At 38.4% G+C, this 21,791-nt stretch overlaps 1 protein-coding gene across 2 annotated transcripts in view; it reads right to left on the reverse strand.

The window, feature by feature from the left end:
- SLC39A10 (solute carrier family 39 member 10) overlaps positions 1–9,997 on the reverse strand; it is a 133,143-nt gene extending 123,146 nt beyond the window's left edge. The window contains exon 1 of one of the 2 annotated variants that reach the window (XM_030855962.2): positions 9,932–9,997. The gene's annotated coding sequence lies outside the window, so the exon portion shown is untranslated. The remainder of the gene's footprint in view (positions 1–9,931) is intronic. The other variant, XM_070045940.1, reaches the window with a different exon arrangement.
- Between the last annotated feature and the right edge of the window lie 11,794 nt (positions 9,998–21,791).

Consider the following 21,791-nt stretch of genomic DNA (forward strand, 5'->3'; position numbering starts at 1 on the left):
TCCTGCACCAGGGCTCAAACCCATGTCCCTTGCAGTGGCAGGTGGATTCTTAACCACTGGGCCACCAGGGAAGCCCCAAGTCTGAGTTTTGGCTGGGTTCCAATCTCATCTAGGTTTGAGTCCAATCTGAGACCAGGTGTGCGGTTTCAAAATCCAACCTGCAACATTTGTCTTATTTGGTTCCTCTCAATTATAATTATAGGAGGAATCTACTATTGATTCATAATACCTTGGATGAACACATAGCATTGCTTAGAGAGGTGGCAAAGAAACTAGTCACTTGAGTTTTGTTTCTCTTATAATTTCCTTTTAAAAACACAGATCTAACAATTTAAAGCTTCAGAGAAATGATTCCCTGTGTATACAACAAACATCAATAATTTAACTTTCTATGTGCTGAACACTTATATTCTTCTCTATAGTTAGTAGTTCCTGGATTTGTTACTCTGCTAAGAACATGAGAAAGGAAATTGGAAGAGGAAAAGAAACAAGGTACAAGAAGCTCAAAATCAAAGGTGGCAAAATTTCTCCTTGGATAGTCAGTTTCTAGTATCTAGAAATTCAAGTTTATGTCTTCAACAAAATATTTTGCTAATACCCCAGAAGTACTCTGCCATCATTGAACCTTGGTCGAGTGCCATACCCCACGACATCAAATTTAAAAGTTTAAATCATAAGGAAATACACAAGCATATTAGAGAGGCATTAAATATCCTTTCCATGGCCTTGGTAATAATATGTCTTAAGCCTCGGTGGGTTGCGCATAAGACTTATCCTGGCAACAGCTTTTCAAGGTGCTTAGGTCCAAAGAGAAAGGATGCAATTCTGCTCTCCCTTAAATACATTTTCTTCTATCTTCATTAGGGGAGACAGGTTGAGAGGTCAAAACTGTCTCAGCCTGCTTCAGTCTAAAGTTTTCCTGAGACGGTCTTTTGGGAGGGGTTTGTTCCTCCTAAGTAGCATAACAATGGCTCCCCATCAAGTCCTAATCCACTGCATATTCTAGCTTTTGTGATTTTTATAGCTTGTTAATTCTCTTTGTTTTCCTCAGCACAGATATGTTCCTGAACTTCCAAACTCCACTTTATAATTTTATTATAGAATTTTATAAATTCTATAGGACTTTAATTCCTCATGCGAGATATAACCCACCTCAAAATTTACCCCTTTGAAGCGATGAGTCTCAGAACTTTGCCATGTTGTTTTCCCTGCAAAATGAACATATCTCAGAGAAGACAGTGCTGGTTCTGCGAGTTCTCTCCCTTCAGATGTGGTTCCCACATATTCAGGGATGGCCTTTTCCTTTTTCAAGTCTGCATATCTCCTCAAGTAAAAACTACTGAGGTGTGAAGGTGCAGCAACAGGAGAGTGGAATGATAGCCTTTTTATTTCTGTGTAGTTATTAAGTTCTCAAGAACACGAAGGGGTGGGGTCGGGGGAGGTTTACCTTTAATCCCAGGTAAAACTAGAAATCTCAGGAAGAGGTTCAGAACCCTTGTAGAATAGGCATCACCATCACCACCACCATCAATACAACATTATTGGAACTGGTAACATAATAGCATGCCTCCTGTGGCCCACATTTTGCACTAACCATGAATAATCTCAGCTATTTTATTATTTTCTTTCTTTCTCTCTCTTTTCTCCCTTTTCTTCTGAGCCGGGTGGCTGACAGGGTCTTGGTGCTCCGTCCGGGTGTCAGGCCTGTGCCTCTGAGGTGGGACAGCCGAGTTCAGGACAGTGGTCCACCAGAGACCTCCCGGCCCCATGTAATATCAAATGGCGAAAGCTCTCGCAGAGATTTCCGTCTCAATGCTAAGACCCAGCTTCACTCAATGGCCAGTAAGCTACAGTGCTGGACACCCTATGCCAAACAACTAGCAAGACAGGAATACAACCCCACCCATTAGAAGAGAGGCTGCCTCAAATCATAATAAGGCCACAGACACCCCAAAACACACCACCAGACGCAGTCCTGCCCACCAGAAAGACAAGATCCAGCCTCATCCACCAGAACACAGGCACCAGTCTCCTCCACCAGGAAGCCTACACAGCCTACTAAGCGAACCTTAGCCACTGGGGGCAGACACCAAAAACAATGGGAACTACAAACCTGCAGCCCACGAAAAGGAGACCCCAAACACAGTCTCCAAAGCCAAATGAGAAGACAGAGAAACACACAGCAGATGAAGGAGCAAGGTAAAAACCCACCAGACCTAACAAATGAAGAGGAAATATGTAGTCTATCTGAAAAAGAATTCAGAGTCATGATAGTAAAGAGGATCCAAAATCTTGGAAATAGAATGGAGAGAATACAAGAAACGTTAAACAAGGACCTACAAGAATTAAAGAGCAAACAAACAGTGAAGAACAGCACAATAAATGAAATTAAAAATTCTCTAGAAGGAATCAATAGCAGAATAACTAAGGCAGAAGAACGGATAAGTGACCTGGAAGATAAAAGAGTGGAAATAACTACTGCAGAGCAGAATAAAGAAAAAAGAATGAATAATCTCAGCTAATCCTCTGAACAACCCTTTGAAGCAGGGGCTGTTACTGTCTCTGTTTAAAAAGGAGAAAAACTACAGTTTGCTCTGGGGATAAATTGGCACTACTACACCATAATTAAAATACAGACTCACTCCTTAGTTCCTGCTCTTAAGCACTCACCATCTAAAACTGGGCCTTCTGAGTAACTGATTCTTAGAGATAAAAGCAATCCTCAATGTCAAGTGTCTCCTTGAATTTGAAGGATTACCATGGCCACAGTATATATTTTATTTATAACGTTTTTAAAAAAAATATTTATTGGGCCTTCCCTGGTGGCGCAGTGGTTGAGAGTCCTCCTGCCGATGCAGGGGACACGGGTTCGTGCCCCGCTCTGGGAAGATCCCACGTGCCGCGGAGCGGCTGGGCCCGTGAGCCATGGCTGCTGGGCCTGCTCATCCGGAGCCTGTGTTCCGCAATGGGAGAGGCCACAACAGTGAGAGGCCCGCGTACCACACACACAAAAATATTTATCTATTATTCAGCCATAAAAAAGAATGAAATTGTGCCGTTTGCGACAGCTTGGATGGACCTAGAGGGCCCTATGCTAAGGGAAATAAGTGAGACAAAGAAAGGCAAGGACTATATGATCTCACTTATATGTGGAATCTGAAAAACAAAACAAACAAACAAAACGGAAACAGACTTATAGATACTGAGAGCAAATTGGTGATTGCCAGGGTGGGAGTGAGGCAGGACATAGATGGGTCCCAGGCTGAGCAGCTGGAGTCTGTCCTCTGTGGACAGATACTCCAAGTTGAAGATAATAGCAGGTGCAGAGAGGAGCCCTGCCCAGATAAGAGATAAAGACACCATATATTTCTCTTCTCAAGGTCAAGGAGACCTTCCCAACTACACTTGCACAGAAAGGCTCCTTGGGGGTCAAAAAAGGAGGGGGCACCACCCCATAGTAGATGATGTCAACCTACCCATAGGCCTCTTTGCTAGAATCCATCTTGGCTAAGAGACGCACACACACACAGGGGAGGACCCTGAGATAAACCAAATATGAACTCAGAGACAGGCAAAGCAAGATGATTGGCCAAAGGAAACCAGAAGAAATGCCCCATATAAGTGATTCAAACTACCACAAGGGCACAACTCTCTCTCTGAGCCCGCCCATATGAGTCTATTCACACGTACTCTTTTTCTGTACTCTTTTTCCTCCTAATAAACTCTTTACTTGTTTCACTACTTTCCACCTCTCTGTGGAAATTCATTTCTACAAAGCTGATGGGCCAGGGCCTATCACTAGACACTGGTCTCTGGTGGTCTAGTGGCTAGGATTCAGTGCTGTCACTGCCACAGCCTGACTTCAATCTCTGGCTGGGGAACTGAAATCCCGCTTCAAGCCACTGCAGGCTGAGGTCACCCGATATCAGGAGGAGGGTTTGGGAGGATGGATGAAATAGGTGAAGGGGATTAAGAGGTACAGACTTCCATTTATAAAATAAGTAAGTCACGGGGTGTAATGTAAGCACAGGGAATATAGTCAATAATAGTGTAATAATTTTGTATTGTGACAGATTGTTACTGGACTTTTTGTGGTGATCATTTTGTAATATATTTGATTGTTGGATCACTATGTTGTAGACCTGAAATTAACACAATATTGTATGTCAACTGTATGTCAATAAACAAACAAACAAACAAATAAAAAGAGTAGCACAAGTAAAACAAAGTTATCTTTTATCTACTTCCCTAACCTGACTGATATTAATAATGAATCAAGAGTATCAGATAATTTATGAATTGTTTACTTATGGAAAATACATTAAAACCTAAATTAAGGATTAAAGAAAACATGTTCTGGTGATCATTTTTACAGCAAAATTATTTTTCAAAGTGTTTATGTTTTATGGAAGAAGGGGAAACATTGGTTTTTGACAGTTACCCATTTCTATTTTAGTTTTATAAATTTATAGAAATAATAGTCAAGAAAGCCTAATCACTTTGGTTATTGTGTCAGTTTTCTGCATCAAAAAATTATTTTTGCTCTAGAATGCATTCTGCTAAAAAATGACTTTTCTAATTATCATTGGTTTTCTCAGCTCTCCCACTAATATCTTTTGTGCATCTGCTCATCAGGTGGCACAGATTTCCAAACGGGATTAGCAGTCTTAACAACTTTGCTATTAGCTACACCCATAGCATCCTTTGACAATGCTTTGCTTATCTTCTGCTTTAGCAAATGCTTTATTGTTTTAGTATCATTTGGTATGTGTAACAATCTGGAATTTGCAATTGAAACATGAATTTCTTATTTTAAAAAAAAATACATAAATCATTAATGATAATAAGTACCTGAAGGAATTTAATTTTACTATATTTATCCCAATTACTGAAATATTTTAAAGAAAGCAGTCATTTAAGTCTTTCTAAAACATTTATATCTATGCATATATCATTTATATTGTATGCATATATTTAATAGTATATGCATTTATATTCAAAGAAAGTCTTATAGAATCTGGGAAAGATTTGTTGGGAAAGCCAACAAATCGCTTTCCTATGGCATAAAAATATATAACTTCCCTCAAGAATTGAAGGACAAATTTTGAGATAAGGTTTGTCTTTCTTGTCAAGAAAATATATTCTCACTTCTAATAAACTGTCATCCCCACAATAATACAGAAAATAGAATAGTTACTGAGTTTTTTCCACTTAATAGTTTCCTCTTTCAATATATAGCACTATTAAAAAAAAACACTTTGAGAATATTACCTTCTAAAATGCTTTTCTTATTTATTTTGATGTCTTACATCTTTTTTTTCTGTATTCTTTTCCATTTTCGTTTATTACAGGATATTGAATATAGTTTCTTGTGCTATACAGGAAGACCTAGTTGTTTATCCATTCTATATATAATAGTTTGCATCTGCTAGCTCCAAACTCCCAATCCAACCCTCCCCCACCCCTTCTCCCCCTTGGCAACCACAAGTCTGCTCTCTATGTCTGTGAGTCTGTTTCTGTTTCATAGATAAGCTCATCTGTGTCAGATAGATAAGCTCATCTGTGTCATATTTTAGATTCTACATATAAGTGATATCATATGTTTTTTGTCTTTCTCTTTCTGACTTACTTTGCTTAGTATGATAATCTCTAGGTGTATCCACGTAGCTGCAAATTGCATTATTTCATTCTTTTTTATGGCTAATATTCCATTTTATATATATATATATATATATATATATGCCACATCTTCTTTATCCATTCACCTGTCGATGGACATTTCGGTTGTTTCCATGTCTTGGCTATTGTAAATAGTGCTGCTGTGGACATATCTTTTCAAATTATAGTTTTGTCCAGATACATGCCCAGGAGTGGGATTGTTGGATCATATGGCAACTCTATTTTTACGTACTTACATCTTTAGCATTCCTGTCATCTGTATCTACTTAAAAAAAATAACATGACATTTTTTATACTAAGTGGAATTTGATTTGCTTTAAAAATATTTTTTTCTTGTTTTGGGAAGCAACAGTACTCAGATTATTGAATCCTGCAAGTAGTTTCTTTCTCACTTTGAAGTGATGATCTTTTCACTCTAATTTTTCTTTCTTTTCTTCCTTCTTCCCTCCCTCCCACCCTTTCTCCCTTTCTTCTTTTCTTTTTTCTTTCCTCAAGCTTTTCTTCCTTCCTCCCTTCCTTCCTTCCATCATCTTTGCTGCCTTTCCTTCTTTCCCTCTCTCCCTACTTTCTTCCTTTCATTCTCTCTTTTTTGAAAGAAGGTGGCTTAGAAGGAGGCAGTCACTGAGTCCTGAACATGTTAAGGGCTCTTAGTAACTTTTAGTAAAACACTGGGGTCATTTGAAGCATGTAGCTTTACTTATACTTGAGATGAGGAATATTACACATTCTGTTGACTTCAATACCAGGCTCATGACTAGATAACTATAAATTATTGAAAATCACAACTCTTGTTGGGAGACTGTAGATCAATCTACAGAACCTCAGGAGAATTAGGTAATCATAATCTTCACTTTGAACTCTACACACATGATAAGAGGGAGTAAAAATGCTCTTCACTGTGCAAAAAGGAGAAGTCCATCCTCTTACTTTCTTGATACCCTAGTATGGTTAGAGGTCAAAACAGGAAGTGCCATTGTTAACAGGCAGAAACATGAAAGTTCTGTTCTTAAAAACACCTTGAACCTTCTGCCCCATGAGGACATTTTGAATGCAGGAACTTTGGGTGGGACCATATGACTTCCTGCATTCTCTTCAATCAATGTGGTAAAGTTTGTTTTTGTTTTAGATGCAGTGAAAGGAAAGATATTTGCCATTTCAGTTCCTTTTAGATTTTTGTGAGCATCTGTGCTCATTTGTCATATGTGGCTAAAAAATGACCAGTACTGATGAAATACCATTTTATTTTTAGAGAAAAGCTTCAGCACACTTTCCCAAAATAATTTCTTAAAAAAATCTTTGCTTCCTTCCAGGAAGTTTTGTCCATGGCTAAATGTGGGTGCATATACTTTCATGATAAAGACCATCTTTTTACCCAAATATACTGATGGTAAAAGGCTTAAAAGCTATGGTCTCTGGAAATAGTGAAGTAGAATTCCATTTCCTAGGTTCCTTGTGCACAAATACTGTCATTCTTATAACACTTGTTGGCTTGAAATAATGTTTTAAACAAAGAGAAAAATGTCATAACCTAAAAAATAAAGAGAAAGCCGAGAAGGAAATAAAGTGGTAAGTAGATATCTTAGTCTCTAAACTTTCATTTCCAGCCTTTCATATTTTCTCCCAGCCCATGTCTGATGGTAAACAAATATTCTAGAACAAAACTAATCCTTCAAAATTAGGATAGGCATACATTTTTTACAGGTAGAATGAATCCAAGTCACTTTTTCTGTTTCCCTGATGAAATAATATTATTTCAAACAAATATATAACAGATTGAGGGAACGTTTTCAGCCCAAATGCTTAATTAGAAGTTTGTCTTTACTAGTAAGTCATCATCATACTAAAAATACAGCTTAATACAGTACAGAATAAAAGACAAAATCCCCAGATAATGGACCAGGAAATTAAGATAAAATATGTCTCTACACAAACTCAGATCAAGGCCTTGATCATTTTAGGTATCTTCCTTTGTGGTCTTAAATACATTGAGCTCAGAGTTCCTTACATATTGATTTCTGCATACAGAAACTCAGATCAAGGCCTTGATCATTTTAGGTATCTTTCTTTGTGGTCTTAAATACATTGAGCTCAGAGTTCCTTACATATTGATTTCTGCATACAACCTGTAGAAAAACAGGTTTTATGACTTACCTAGTGTAGAATATGATATTTCTTGCCTTAGTGAAAAATAGGAAGCATTTTGCAAAACTACTGAACTAGTCTAAGAACAGGTGGCGTTGTACCAAATCTCATAATCCAGTAATCAACTAGGAGCTTTAGTTTTTTCTACCACCAAAGTGGAGAAAAGGTAAAGTTATAGGACCAGAATGAAACTCAAAAGAGCTCTCTTTGTCTTATATGTGTTATTGTAACAGAATTTGCTTAAAATTCCATTTTTTTAATCTGCAAAAATGAGAAGCAGCCAGAATTATTAGATTAAAAGAGGGTAAGGGGGTAATCCCAGAGTCTCCATGTTTCAGAGTCTGGTGTAGTCACAAGGCCACTTGGTTTAGCCTCTCACCTTTTCTCTTTCCAAGATCACAGTGCTTCTGTTCACTTTTTGTTTTACAAGGTGAGTTGGACATTTAATGGGTTTTGTTTATGCAGCTAGAATTTTGAAACAGAGTGGAATTTAAAAGGGAGAAAGCACTTGAATCAAAATATATATTTTGATATATATATCAAAAATATATTTAAAAATTGTAGGATTCTTATAAGGAGAAATTAAAAAGTTTAAAATATCTTTACATTTAAAATATTTTACAGTTTACAAAGCACTTTCACATAAAATTTTTTCATATGAATGTACAGTGTGGGAAGACGAGGATCACAGCATGAGTTACTGGCAGAGCTGTGACCATGCATCTTGTTTCCTCATCTAAGACTCTGTATTCTCTCTTTCTCTCTCTCTCTCTCTCTCTCGCTCTCTTTTCCTTTCTCCCTCTCTCTCTTTCTGTCTCCCCTTCCTTCCCCCAACCCCCCATGACTGATTCTGAAACTTACTTTACGGATGCTTAGCAACATAAAAAACTAAAAGCTTTTTGAGGGTAAATTTGGTGTTCTATTTATTTTTGCATCTCGAGTATCTAATCCAATGTAAGTATTCAACTAAATGTTTGTTGAATGAATGAATAAATGAAATAAGATAGATTGAAACAGAAATGTCTTTTCAGGTAATAAATAAGTAAATGAAAATAGAAGAGCAATATTGTAGATTTTAGACAACTATTCAGAATATCAAGTACTGTATTAGATGCTATCCTTTTATCTATCTGACTGTCATCTATCTTGTTAGCCTCATTCCAGATAATACATTTTGTCATCTATTATTATTTACATATTTTCAGGTCACTAAGTCATAATTATAATTTAGAAAAATTGGTCCTGTTTTATTAACAATGTGGAAGTTAGCACTTACTCTTCAGTAGTATAAGCTTTATTAGAATACAACAAATAAAAATGGTCATAATTAACCTGTCACATCTGGGAGAGTACAGGACTGTGACCATTAGCTCATATTATATTTACATCCATTTTTCTTATTTATCACTGTTATATTTTCTTTACAAATTTCACAGGTTTATGAGAACATCAACTGATCATTTTTATATTTTTCCATCGTAGTGGCTTATCCATGACTAGATTTCAACTGACCATTCTAAGATAAAACAAGTTTCATTCATATATTTTTTCCTACCTGCATGTCTAGATAAAGATCCTAGACATGTGGGGACTTATTTTAGTTCTGCAAAGTCTCTATAAGTAAATATTTGTGTATGTGACTTAGAAGAGAATTCAGAGGAAGAACTCATTTATTATTTATATAAGACTAATCATTGGGTTTACATACCACCAAGACACGCTAAGAAAAAAGAATCTCAAACACTATACATATGTTACAAAGCCAAATGCACACAACAAATAAAGATCCACCATCTGATTTAGATTCTCTAGATTCACACCAAAGAAGAAAATACCAAAAAATGGCCCAAGCTGCAACTTTGCCAATTTAGTTACTGCTGTCAAGAAACACTGAATGATGCCACCTAGTGACAGGTAACCAACATATGATTAGTCACTTAGAAATGATGGACACAGCAGGTGAAATTCCCAGGATTTTAGATGTAGAGGGGAAAATCCTTCTGAGAGAATTACATTTGGTAGACGAGTTTTGTTTCTCCAGGTGTATGAAAATTTATCACTGATCCGCAGTGTGGGGATTTTTATGTTGAAATACTATATTGTCACCTACCTCCAAATCTGCACTTCCACCTCCTCGGCCACTGCCCTTCACCATCCAGTCTGCAGCTGAACTCAGAAGTGAGGGGTGCTATCCAAGTCGCAACCCCCTGTATAGTGACAGGTGGTGGAGGTGGAGCCTTTTAGAAACCAGTCTCAACAAATTTTTTAAAAAGGGCTTCATAAAAGGGAACCAAGATGATTCCTGAAACAATCTGTGTCCAGTTAAAAATAATAACAATAATAATAAATAAACTGTTGGAAGTTCAAAGAGTAAAACTAAAATAGGGACCAGAGGAAATCATCTTTGTTTTTCTCGGCCAACGACTGTGCAGACCTAATGCTGTCTTGTTCCTTGCACCAAATCCTCACTGAAAATGCCAGAGACCTCTCTCTCAATGGCTGCAGCATTATGCCCTAAGGAAAATAATTTTTTCCAACATTTCTCATCTTCTGTAAACATATGGCATAGATTTTTTTTTAAAAAAAGTAAAACCAACAATCTGTCAACTGTGGGATTCTCACAGTCCAATAGTTTCTTTTTCGTTAATTTTTTACAACTATTTAGATTAGCCAGTGCTGCTGCCATAGATACATTTACGAAAATGAGACACTTTGCTGTGTTCACATATATCTGATTAAAGCTCAATAGGAATATTTCGGGTGCCTTAGAAAAATATCAAGTTAAAAACCTTCGTGAAATGAAAAGAAAAGCTTATCAAAATCTCCAGCTTCAAGTGTGTTTAGTTGTTTTCTTTTCATTGTTGCCTACATGCTGTGATTGGACCACAATGTGTGGAAATTGCATAACCACTATTTCCACAAATCAAAGCTTTGAGAAATGGGAAGGCTGTGATGGAGCTGCTACATGAAATGTTGATGGAAAAAAAATTCTTCCTTTATGTCTGAAGTCTTCCCTCCTTTCTTTTTTTCTTTTTTTTTTTTTTTTTTTTTTGTGGTATGCGGGCCTCTCACTGCTGGGGCCTCTCCCGTTGCGGAGCACAGGCTCCGGACGCGCAGGCTCAGCGGCCATGGCTCACGGGCCCAGCCGCTCCGCGGCATGTGGGATCCTCCCGGACCGGGGCACGAACCCGTGTCCCCTGCATCGGCAGGCGGACTCTCAACCACTGCGCCACCAGGGAAGCCCCCCTTCTTTCTTTTAACTATTGTTTAGTTGTAACCATCGTTGGGCTTTGTTTTGTTTTTTAACTAAAATCAGAATTAGCCATGGGCCAAATGACATTTTCTGAAAAGTGTTTTCTATGAGTTTTTTATATTTTATCTGAGTTCAATTTTCTATTATTATTTTTTATATCTTGAACAAGTCTAGGCAAAGCCTTCTTAATTCAAGTATTAGAACCATCAAGAAAACATTCGGTGCAATTTCTGTGCCTCAGGGGGAAGTTTTGATGCCCTCAGCCCAATCCATTCCCCGTTTAGGGGGCTAGGGAGAGTCCTTTCTCTAATTCTTTCATAGTTAAAATAGTAATCGGTCAGATTGTTATTTGGGACTAAGTGAGCCTGAATGCATTATAAGAAAGGGAAGAAAAATTCTTCTCATTCCGGCTTCCTGTATTCCTCTTTCGTTCCAGCAAAGAGGTTTGGTTGTACTGCTCGGATACCCACACACTTCTTTCCTCAGAGCCACCCACAAGTAGTGCTGAGAACTTGGAAACCTCCCCCTTGCCAGTGAACACATCGGAGTTAGTCTGGGAATGGATGGGAATCTCTAACATCCTCTTAGAAATCAGGAGATGAAAATTGTAATTTACTTAAAAGTGAAATGCACTTGTGTTGGGAGAAATTCTACTGGGGTATTTTGTTAGCCCTTTCAATGTGCAAACTCATTTTGAGGAAGTTAGTCTGCAAGAAAGGCATAAAATGGAGCTTTGTGTTGACACTTTTCAGCACCTGGGATATAATGAGCATAAATATCTTTTTAGGTTCTGGATTTTTGATCAAAGATTGTTTTCTTCTACAGTGTTTCTGCTTGCAGAGTGTTTCAGTGTTCTTCAAAGTAAATTTCTGAGATTATAAGGCTAAAATGTGATTAAAACAAAAGTCTATGATCAGTCACCCAGTTTAATTTTGAATCATTGTGGCAGTTTTTCTTTTATCTTTAAATTTGGTGCCATTTTCTTCCTATCATTTTCACCCCTGGGATTTTTCTGGTTAGAGATGTATATAATTTCCTTTCTGCCCACATCCCCTTCTAAAAGAAACTGTCCCCACCCACAAACCCTGCTGAACAGATGGGCCTGATCACCCATGATTATATCAGATGACCCTATTTCTTGGGCTGTAAAGAGATGAGGACCAGTGTGTGGAGACCAAAGGATAGTGTCCATCTATACGTTAGGCTAAGCCAATCAGATGATATCATTTGAGAATTTTGAACGAGATCGCAAAAGTCATAGATGGGTGATGGAAATTGGATTTGCAGAGTCACAGTTATTTGGTTTGAGAGTTGTTCCATGACAAGTCTCAGCCATGTGTAAATCAAATTTACGATCCCAAATAAAACACCCCTGTGTATAGAGCCAGCCTAAGAGAGTGCCATAGAATAGATATGCAGAGAAAAGCAGCTAACAAGAGCTATAGTTGACATTTGTGAGATCTCTCCTTACCATCCAGGCCTCTTTCTACTTCCTAAATAAACATTATGTTTTCCAGCATGGTTTGGGTTAGACTTGCCCAGCTGCAGGGGTAATTCCTGATTGTTTTAAGCCAATCAGCAGTATCACATACTCCTGTCACATGCTCTGTCCAGGTGATTGGTTCAGAGTAGATATGTGCACCAGTGAGAGACAATGAGTTGAAGGGGACAGTTGCAGGAGTTTTGGGGGGAATTTTTCCTCTCTAATACATGGGAGTTGCCCCATAAGTACTTTCTGCCTTTGTAGATATGAACTAAGAAACAAATAACTCTGTTTTTTTCTGACTACCTTTTTAAAACCATTAGAGGGGATAGCCTTAGAAGAAAACCACATCACAGAAGACAGAGTACAGTAAAGAAAGAAAGTTGGTTTTTGTTGACATTATGGAATGAATTGGGTTTTTTTATTTTTGAATTTTATTTTATTTTTGTATACAGCAGGTTCTTATTAGTTATCCATTTTATACATATTAATGTATATATGTCAATCCCAATGAATTGCTTTTTAAAGCCTGCCCAGTTTTTGGATTTCTCCATCATATGAGCCAATAAATCCTTTAATTGTTCAAACTGTTTGGATCTTAAATTTGAGTGAAACTAATGATTTTCTAGGTCTCAGAAAACCAAGCAGTCCCTTGAATTTCACCAGTTCCACAGATGAGCAATTCTTAACAGCATTTTCTCCACTGTGTTTGCCTGGTTCTGTGTCATCTAGCAAAGTGCCTGGCACATTTTAGTTGCATAATCAATATTTATTAAATGAGAAATCTCTTTCTCTCTTACTCTCTCAATATTATTTACTGCATGCAATCTTTGAAAGTAGTGCATTTGGAGAGGCATCTGAATTTGGGGTTGTATAAAGTGGTTTTGGAGAAGATTAAAGACAACTAAACTAATAATGAAATGAGGGTGATTAAGGAAGAACCCAGTCAACTTCATCAAGGCCAGGAAAAGTAGAGTGATAGTGTTATGAAAACAGATACCATGACACATGTTTCCTTTTTATATATATCCTATAGACACCTTCATCCCCACCTCAATAAGATTTCATCCTCTGCATCTGAAATGCAAGTAGATAGAAAAAAAGATTTTATATATGTATATATATATATATATTTTTTGTTCTTTGCGGTATGCGGGCTTCTCACTGTTGTGGCCTCTCCCGTTGTGGAGCACAGGCTCCAGACACGCAGGCTCAGTGGCCATGGCTCACGGGCCCAGCCGCTCCGCGGCATGTGGGATCTTCCCAGACCGGGGCACAAACCGGTGTCCCCTGCATTGGCAGGCGGACTCTCAACCACTGCGCCACCAGGGAAGCCCAAGATTATATTTTTCCCGTAATCAAAATTAAGGGGTGTATCTGGATCTTTGGTACATGACTTCACTTAATCCTGATAATCCTGCCTGGTAGGAATCATTAGTTCCATCATATAGATGGGGAAGTGAAGAAGAGAGATTAATTAACTCGCCCAAGAGAGTAAGTGACAGAGCTGAGACTGGAATTAAAAGTTATACTATTACTTTATGTTAAATATTGAATTGTGATCAATTTATGGCTTCTCTGGCCTTGCCAGGTCTGGTTCTCTTGCTGAAAGGATGTCATTGTGGGCTTCCCTGGTGGCGTAGTGGTTAAGAATCCGCCTGCCAATGCAAGGGATACGGGTTCGAGCCCTGGTCCCGGAAGATCCCACATGCTGCAGAGCAACTAAGCCTGTGCGCCACAACTACTGAGCCTGTGCTCCAGAGCTTGCGAGCCATAACTACTGAGCCTGTGTGCCACTACTACTGAAGCCTGCACACCTAGAGACAGTGCTCTGCAACGACAGAAGCCACTGCAATGAGAAGTCTACGCACCACAAGGAAGAGTAACCCCTGCTCGCCGCAACTAGAGAAAGCGCATGTACAGCAACGAAGACCCAATGCAGCCAAAAAAGGATGTCATCGTAAGAATAGATTATCTCTGGAAAATCATAAAAAGCTATTAACAGTAGTTCCCCTCCGGGGACACAAACTGGATGACTGGGAGTGAGAAAGGTTTGTTTGTTTATTTTCCACTGCCCAATGTTTTGTGCCTTTTGACATTTGAACCACATGCTTATGTTACTTTATCAAAAAAAGGAAGTAGTACATTTTGAAAACAAAATCACATCATGAAAGTTTTTATCTGATAAAATGGTAGGCTTGTTTTAGATGAGTTGGAGATCTTTTCCAGCTCAAAGTTATTTTATTGTGTATTTCCACACATGCTCTCCCAGCTTAGAGCATAGAAAGATTCCTGCCCTGCATGTTCTCTCAAACCCCTGAAACTGCCGAAAGGATCTTTAAAAGGTTACCTATATTTTTATCAGTATCAACGACTTTTCTTGAAAAATCAGACAAATTAAATAATTTTGGAAGTTAACCTTCCGATTCAGATTAGGTCAAATGTCTGGAGGGTCCAATAAAACCCAAAGGACATGCCAGTGGCAGTTATGAGTCCGGCCATTAATCACTCCAGATATCTCCCGTGGATGAGGACAACCTGAAGGCAAGTGTGCTTTGCACACTTTATTTTCTCAGGAACACAGCAGGCATCTTGTAAAGTCCCTAGGATTGGCTCCACAACCAAAACAGAGGAGGAAAAAGAAAATTCACGAGCACAGGCACTGGCCATTTGCCTTCATTCTCTAATGGCAAACCCTACGGGAGACAGGAGCCCTTTGGAGCTGACCTTGTCTCTTCTGCCCAATGACAGTTTCGTACGTGCATGTGTGTATTTAAACGAAATGCTTGACGTTCATGAATTTTTCAAGTGTCAGAGATCCTAACTGAATGTTATCGTAAGAAGCTATTTGGTCAAAATAGCACAGCTTTTCAGTACACCTACTTGAGTGTTCATATTTCTGAGTGGCCTGAAACACTAAAAACCCCGAAAACTTTTTAATGCCCTGAAATTAACATAAATATGAGCCACACAGCTAAGCTCCACGCTTCTTAGCATTGAAGACAGTCACATCTAAATTTGCTGCTATAGGAAGCAAATCAGATCTGCTAACTAAAGCCCACAGTATTTTGCACATTATTTTTCTGAATTCTATTTTAGTATTTGAAATGCTAAAAAATTCTGCCCCAGCACTTTTTCTGGAAAAGTCTGTGTGCTGTCTTTTGATCTCTGTTACTGGTTCACAAGTCACTAATGACTAAGTTAGAAAGATGAAGGGGGGTTTTATTTATGGAATTTTGCATTATTTTTTTCTATTCACCATACTGCATTTCCTCTTCTGAGGCCTCAGAATTTTGCTGCAAATTACAACAGGCAGGGACAATAACAGACTTTGCTGAGACCTCAGACGATAGGTAAATGATCCCTGCATGGGATCCTGGCTGAAAAGGTATTTCTGCCCTGTTGTGTAAGACATTATACTCAGAATCTTAACTTCTATGAGACAAGAATAGAAAGGCACTAATGGAAAAAATCTGTTGCGTACTTGTAGCTGGCAATCCAATAAGCCTGAAGGAAATGCCATAGTCAGGCATGCCTCTGTTTCTCTTTGCCCACAATGGACTTCTGTAGATAACCGTCCCAAGTCAGACTAGGAATTCTGGGCAACTAGCACTGGTTTCACAAGGGCAGTGCTGAATGGAAGGCATTGAATGAACCACTTGGTGTTATTGTCAGATGTGGATCTGCCAATGTTGATATCAGGCCTCACCTGGCAATGCAAACTGGCCAATTGAATAGATTTTCTCCCAAACCCTTATTCTTATCTGTCAAATACATCATACCTTGTAGTTCATCTCCTTCCATTCCAATTTGGTTATAGCTTGAGGGTGCTCATAAAGCCTCATCGATTCAGTTGTCTCATTTAGATCACTACCATGAGAATCTTCTGCTCCTACTGTAAACTCTAATCTACAATGTGGTGTCTTCTCTACCTGTGGCCTGACTTCTACTCCTTATGTAATTGTTTAATGGAAGAAGGTAAAATCTCTCGAGAAAAGCAGTTCACAACTTCCTCTGTCTCATCTGGAGAACTCTGTTCCATTTTGCTTGTTATAGTTTTATAAAAACATGGAGACTTTCCTTAATAAAGAGAAATTAGAGCCTCTATCATGAACTTTGCTGAACTCAAATCAGAAAACCATTAGTTTTCCTAAAACCTATTAGTTCATGAAGACATGCAAGGAAAACCTTAACACTCCATGGCTCAAGCACTATGTAATTCTGAAATACAGAAGAAAATGCCTTCCTTAAAGGGATGTTATTATGATAAATGAGAAAATGTGCATAATGTGTTCTTAGTTCCTGAAGCAAAAGTCCCATATGAGGGAGCTATTATTATTTATTATTACTATCCAGATGCTGGGACTATATATTTCCCAAGGACAAAATAAAACGTAGGACAGATGTAAAAATTCCAGATTATTAGCAAGCTCTAAGGAAACTAGCATATGGTGGTGTCCTTTGATAAATATGCTAAATACAAATTTATACAATAAACTGACTAGTGAAATTAAAGAGATACCTTTGAGCTCTCTCACCAGAGTGCAGTGAATTCCCTAGTGCACTAAGTGGAGAACTCTACAGGGGGGGACATGGGTTCCTGCCACTATTCGGAATACAACCCTTTCCCTTATTGTTGCCGGAAGCAGTGACTAAGCACAGAATCAGTGCTACTGGGACTTGGCATAACTCTTTAAGAGGGCGAGATTGGTTCAAGATGGCAGAGTAGAAGGATGTGTGCTCACTCCCTCTTGCGAGAGCACCAGAATCACAAATAACTGCTGAACAATCATTGACAGGAAGACACTGGAACTCACCAAAAAAGATACCCCACATCCACAGACAAAGGAGAAGCTGCAATGAGATGGTAAGATGGATGCAATCATAATAAAATCAAATGCCATAACCACTGCGGGTGACTCACAAACTGGAGAACAATAATACCACAGAAGCCCACCCACTGCAGTGAAGCTTCTGAGCCCAATGTCAGGATTCCCTACCTGGGGGTCTGGCAATGGGAGGAGGAATTCCAAGAGAATCAAACTTTGAAGCCCGGTGGGATTCGATTGCAGGACTTTGACAGGACTGGGAGAAACAGACCCCACTCTTGGAGGGTATACACAAAGTAGTGTGCACATCAGGACCCAGGGGGAAGGAGCAGTGACCACATAGAGGACTGAATGAGACCTACCTGCTAGTGTTGGAGGGTCTCTTGAAGAGGCAGGGGTGGCTGTGGCTCACTGTGGGGACAAGGACAGGGGCAGCAGAAGTTCTGGGAGGTACTCCTTGGCATGAGCCCTCCAGGAGTCTGCCATTAGCCCCACCAAAGAGCCTGTGGCCTCCAGTGCTGGGTTGCCTCAGGCCAAACAACCAACAGGAAGGGAACTCAGCCCCACCCATCAGCAGAGAAGCAGATTAAAGTTTTACTGAGCTCTGTGCACCAGAGCAACACCCAGATCGACCCACCACCACGCCCTCCCAACAGGAAGCTTGCACACGCCTCTTAGGTAGCCTCATCCACCAGAGGGAAGATAGCAGAAGCAAGAAGAACTAAAACCCTGTAGCCTGTGGAACAAAAACCACATTCAGAGATAGACAGACAAAATGAAAAGGCAGAGGACTATGTACCAGATGAAGGAACACGATAAAACCCTAGAAAAGCAACTGAATGAAGTGTAGATAGGCAACCTTGGAGAAAAAGAATTCAGAATGAGAGTGAAGGTGATTCAGGACTTTGGAAAAAGAATGGAGGCAAAGATCGAGAAGATGCAAGAAATGTTTAACAAAGATCTAGAAAAATTAAAGAACAAACACTTGGAAGGATTAAAGAACAAACACACAGAGGTGAACAATACAATATGTAAAGGAAAAAATACACTAGAAGGAACCAATAGCAGAATAACTGAGGCAGAAGAACAGATAAGTGACCTGGAGGACAGAATGGTGGAATTCACTGCCATGGAACAGAATAAAGAAAAAAGAATGAAAAGAAAATGAAGACACCTAAGAGACCTCTGGGACAACATTAAACATACCAACATTCACATTACAGGGGTCCCAGAAGGAGAAGAGAGAAAGGACCTGAGAAAATATTTGAAGAGATTATAGTCGAAAACTTCCCACACATGGGAAAGGAAATAGCCACCCAAGTCCAGAAAGCACACAGAGTTACAGCAGGATAAACACAAGGAGAAACATGCCGAGACACACAGTAATCAAATTGACAAAAATTAAAGGCAAAGAAAAAGTATTAAAAGCAACAAGGGAAAAACGACAAATAACATACAAGGGAACTCCCACAAGGTTAACAGCTGATTTCTCAGCAGAAACTCTACAGAACAGGAGGGAGTAGCACAATATATTTAAAGTGATGAAAGGGAAGAACCTACAACAAAGATTACTCTAACCAGCAAGGATCTCATTCAGATTCAACAGAGAAATCAAAAACTTTACAGACAAGCAAAAGCTTACAGAATTCAGCACCACGAAACCAGCTCTACAATAAATGCTGAAGGAACTTCTCTATGTGGGAAACACAAGAGAAGAAAAGGACCTACAAAAAGAATCCCAAAACAATTAAGAAAATGGTAATAGGAACATACGTTTGATAATTACCTTAAATGTAAATGGATTAAGTGCTCCAACCAAAAGACACAGGCTTGCTGAAGGGATCCAAAAGCAAGACCCATATATATGCTGTCTACAAGAGACCCACTTCAGACCTAGGGACACATACAGACTGAAAGTGAGGGGATGGAAAAAGATATTCCATGCAAATGGAAATCAAAAGAAAGCTGGAGTAGCAATACTCATATCAGATAAAATAGACTTTAAAATAAAGAATGTTACAAGAGACAAGGAAGGACACTACATAATGATCAAGGGATCAATCCAAGAAGAAGATATAACAATTATAATATATATGCACCCAACATAGGAGCACCTCAATACAAAAGGCAACTGCTAACAGCTATAAAAGAGGAAATGGACAGTAACACAATAATAGTGGGGGGCTTTAACACCTCACTCACACCAATGGGCAGATCATCCAGACAGAAAATTAATAAAGAAACACAAGCTTTAAGTCACACAATAGACCAGAGAGATTTAACTGATATTTATAGGACATTCCATCTAAAAAGAGCAGATTACACTTTCTTCTCAAGTGCACATGGAACATTCTCCAGGATATATCACATGTTGGGTCACAAATTAAGCCTTGGTAAATTAAACAAAATTGAAATCATATCAAGCATCTTTTCCAGCTATAATGCTCAGATATTAGAAATCAATTACAAGGAAAAAAATGTAAAACACACAGACACATGGAAGCTGAACAATACACTACTAAATAACCAAGAGATCACTAAAGAAATCAAAAAATACCTAGAGACAAATGGCAATGAAAACACGGTGATCCAAAACCCATGGGATGCAGCAAAAACAGCTCTAAGAAGGAATTTGTTAGCAATAGAATCCTACCTCAAGAAACAAGAAAAATCTCAACTAAACAATCTAACCTGACACCTAAAGGAACTAGAGAAAGAAGAACAAACAAAACCCAAAGTTAGTAGAGGAAAGAAATCATAAAGACCAGAGCAGGAATAAATGAAGTAGAAACAAAGAAAACAATAGCAAGGATGAATAAAATTAAAAGCTAGTTCTTCGAGAAGATAAACAAACTTGATAAATCTTTAGCCAGACTCATCAGAAAAAGAGGGAGAGGACTCAAATCAATAATATTAGAAATGAAAAAGGAGAAGTTACAATGGACACTGCAGAAATACAAAGCATCCTAAGTGACTACTACAAAAAACTCTATGCCAATAACATGGACAACCTGGAAGAAATGGACAGATTCTTAGAAAGGTATAACCTTCCCAGACTGAACCAGGAAGACACAGAAAATATGAACAGACCAATCACAAGTAATGAAATTGAAATTGGGATTAAAAATCTTCCAACAAACAAACATCCAGGACCAGATGGCTTCACAGATGAATTCTATAAAACATTTAGATAAGAGCTAACACCCATCCTTCTCAAACTCTTCCCAAAAGTTGCAGATGAAGGAACACTCCCAAGTTCATTCTACGAGGCCACCAACACCCTGATACCAAATTCAGAAAAAGATACTTCAAAAAAAGAAAATTACTGACCAATATCACTGATGAACATAGATGCAAAAATCCTCAACAAAATCTTAGCAAACGGAATCCAACACATTAAAAGGATCATACACCATGTTCAAGTGGGATTTATCCCTGGGATGCAAGGATTCTTCAATATATGCAAATCAATCAATATGATACACCATATTAACAAATTGAATAAAAACCATACAGTCATCTCAATAGATGCAGAAAAAAATCTTTTGACAAAATTCAACACCTATTTATGATTAAAAACTCACCAGAAAGTGGGCATAGAGGGAAACTACCTCAACATAATAAAGGCCATATGTGACAAACCCACAGCAAACATCATTCTCAATGGTGACAAACTGAAAGCATTTGCTCTAAGATCAGGAACAAGACAAGGATGTCCACTCTCACCACTCTTATTCAACATAGTTTGGAAGTCCTAACAACAGTGATCAGAGAAGAAAAAGAAATAAAAGGAATACAAATTGGATAAGAGGAAGTAAAACTGTCACTGTTTGCCGATGACATGATATTATACATAGATAATCCTAAAGGTGCCACCAGAAAACTACTAAAGCTAATCAATGAATGTGGTAAAGTTGCAGGATACAAAATGAATGCACAGAAATCTCTTGATTCATATACACTAAAAACAAAAGATCAGAAAGAGAAATTAAGGAAACAATTCCATTTACCATGTCAACAAAAAGAATAAAATACCTAGGAATAAACCTACCTAAAGAGCAAAAGAGCTGTACTCAGAAAACTATAAGACACTGATGAAAGAAATCAAAGATGACAGAAACAGATGGAGAGATATGCCATATTCTTGGATTGGAAGACTCAATATTGCGAAAATATCTATACTACCCAGAGCAATGTACAGATTCAATGCAATCCCTATCAAATTACCAATGGCATTTTTTAGAGAACTAGAACAAAAAATCTTAAAATTTGTATGGAGACACAAAAGATCATGAAAGCAATCTTGAGGGAAAAAAATGGAGCTGGAGGAATCAGAGTCCTTGACTTCAGACTATACTACAAAGCTACAGTCATCAAGACAATATGGTACTGACACAGAAACAGA

This window comes from Globicephala melas, chromosome 7 (genome assembly GCF_963455315.2).
Source record: "Globicephala melas chromosome 7, mGloMel1.2, whole genome shotgun sequence".
In the NCBI taxonomy this organism is placed as follows: Eukaryota; Metazoa; Chordata; class Mammalia; order Artiodactyla; family Delphinidae; genus Globicephala; species Globicephala melas.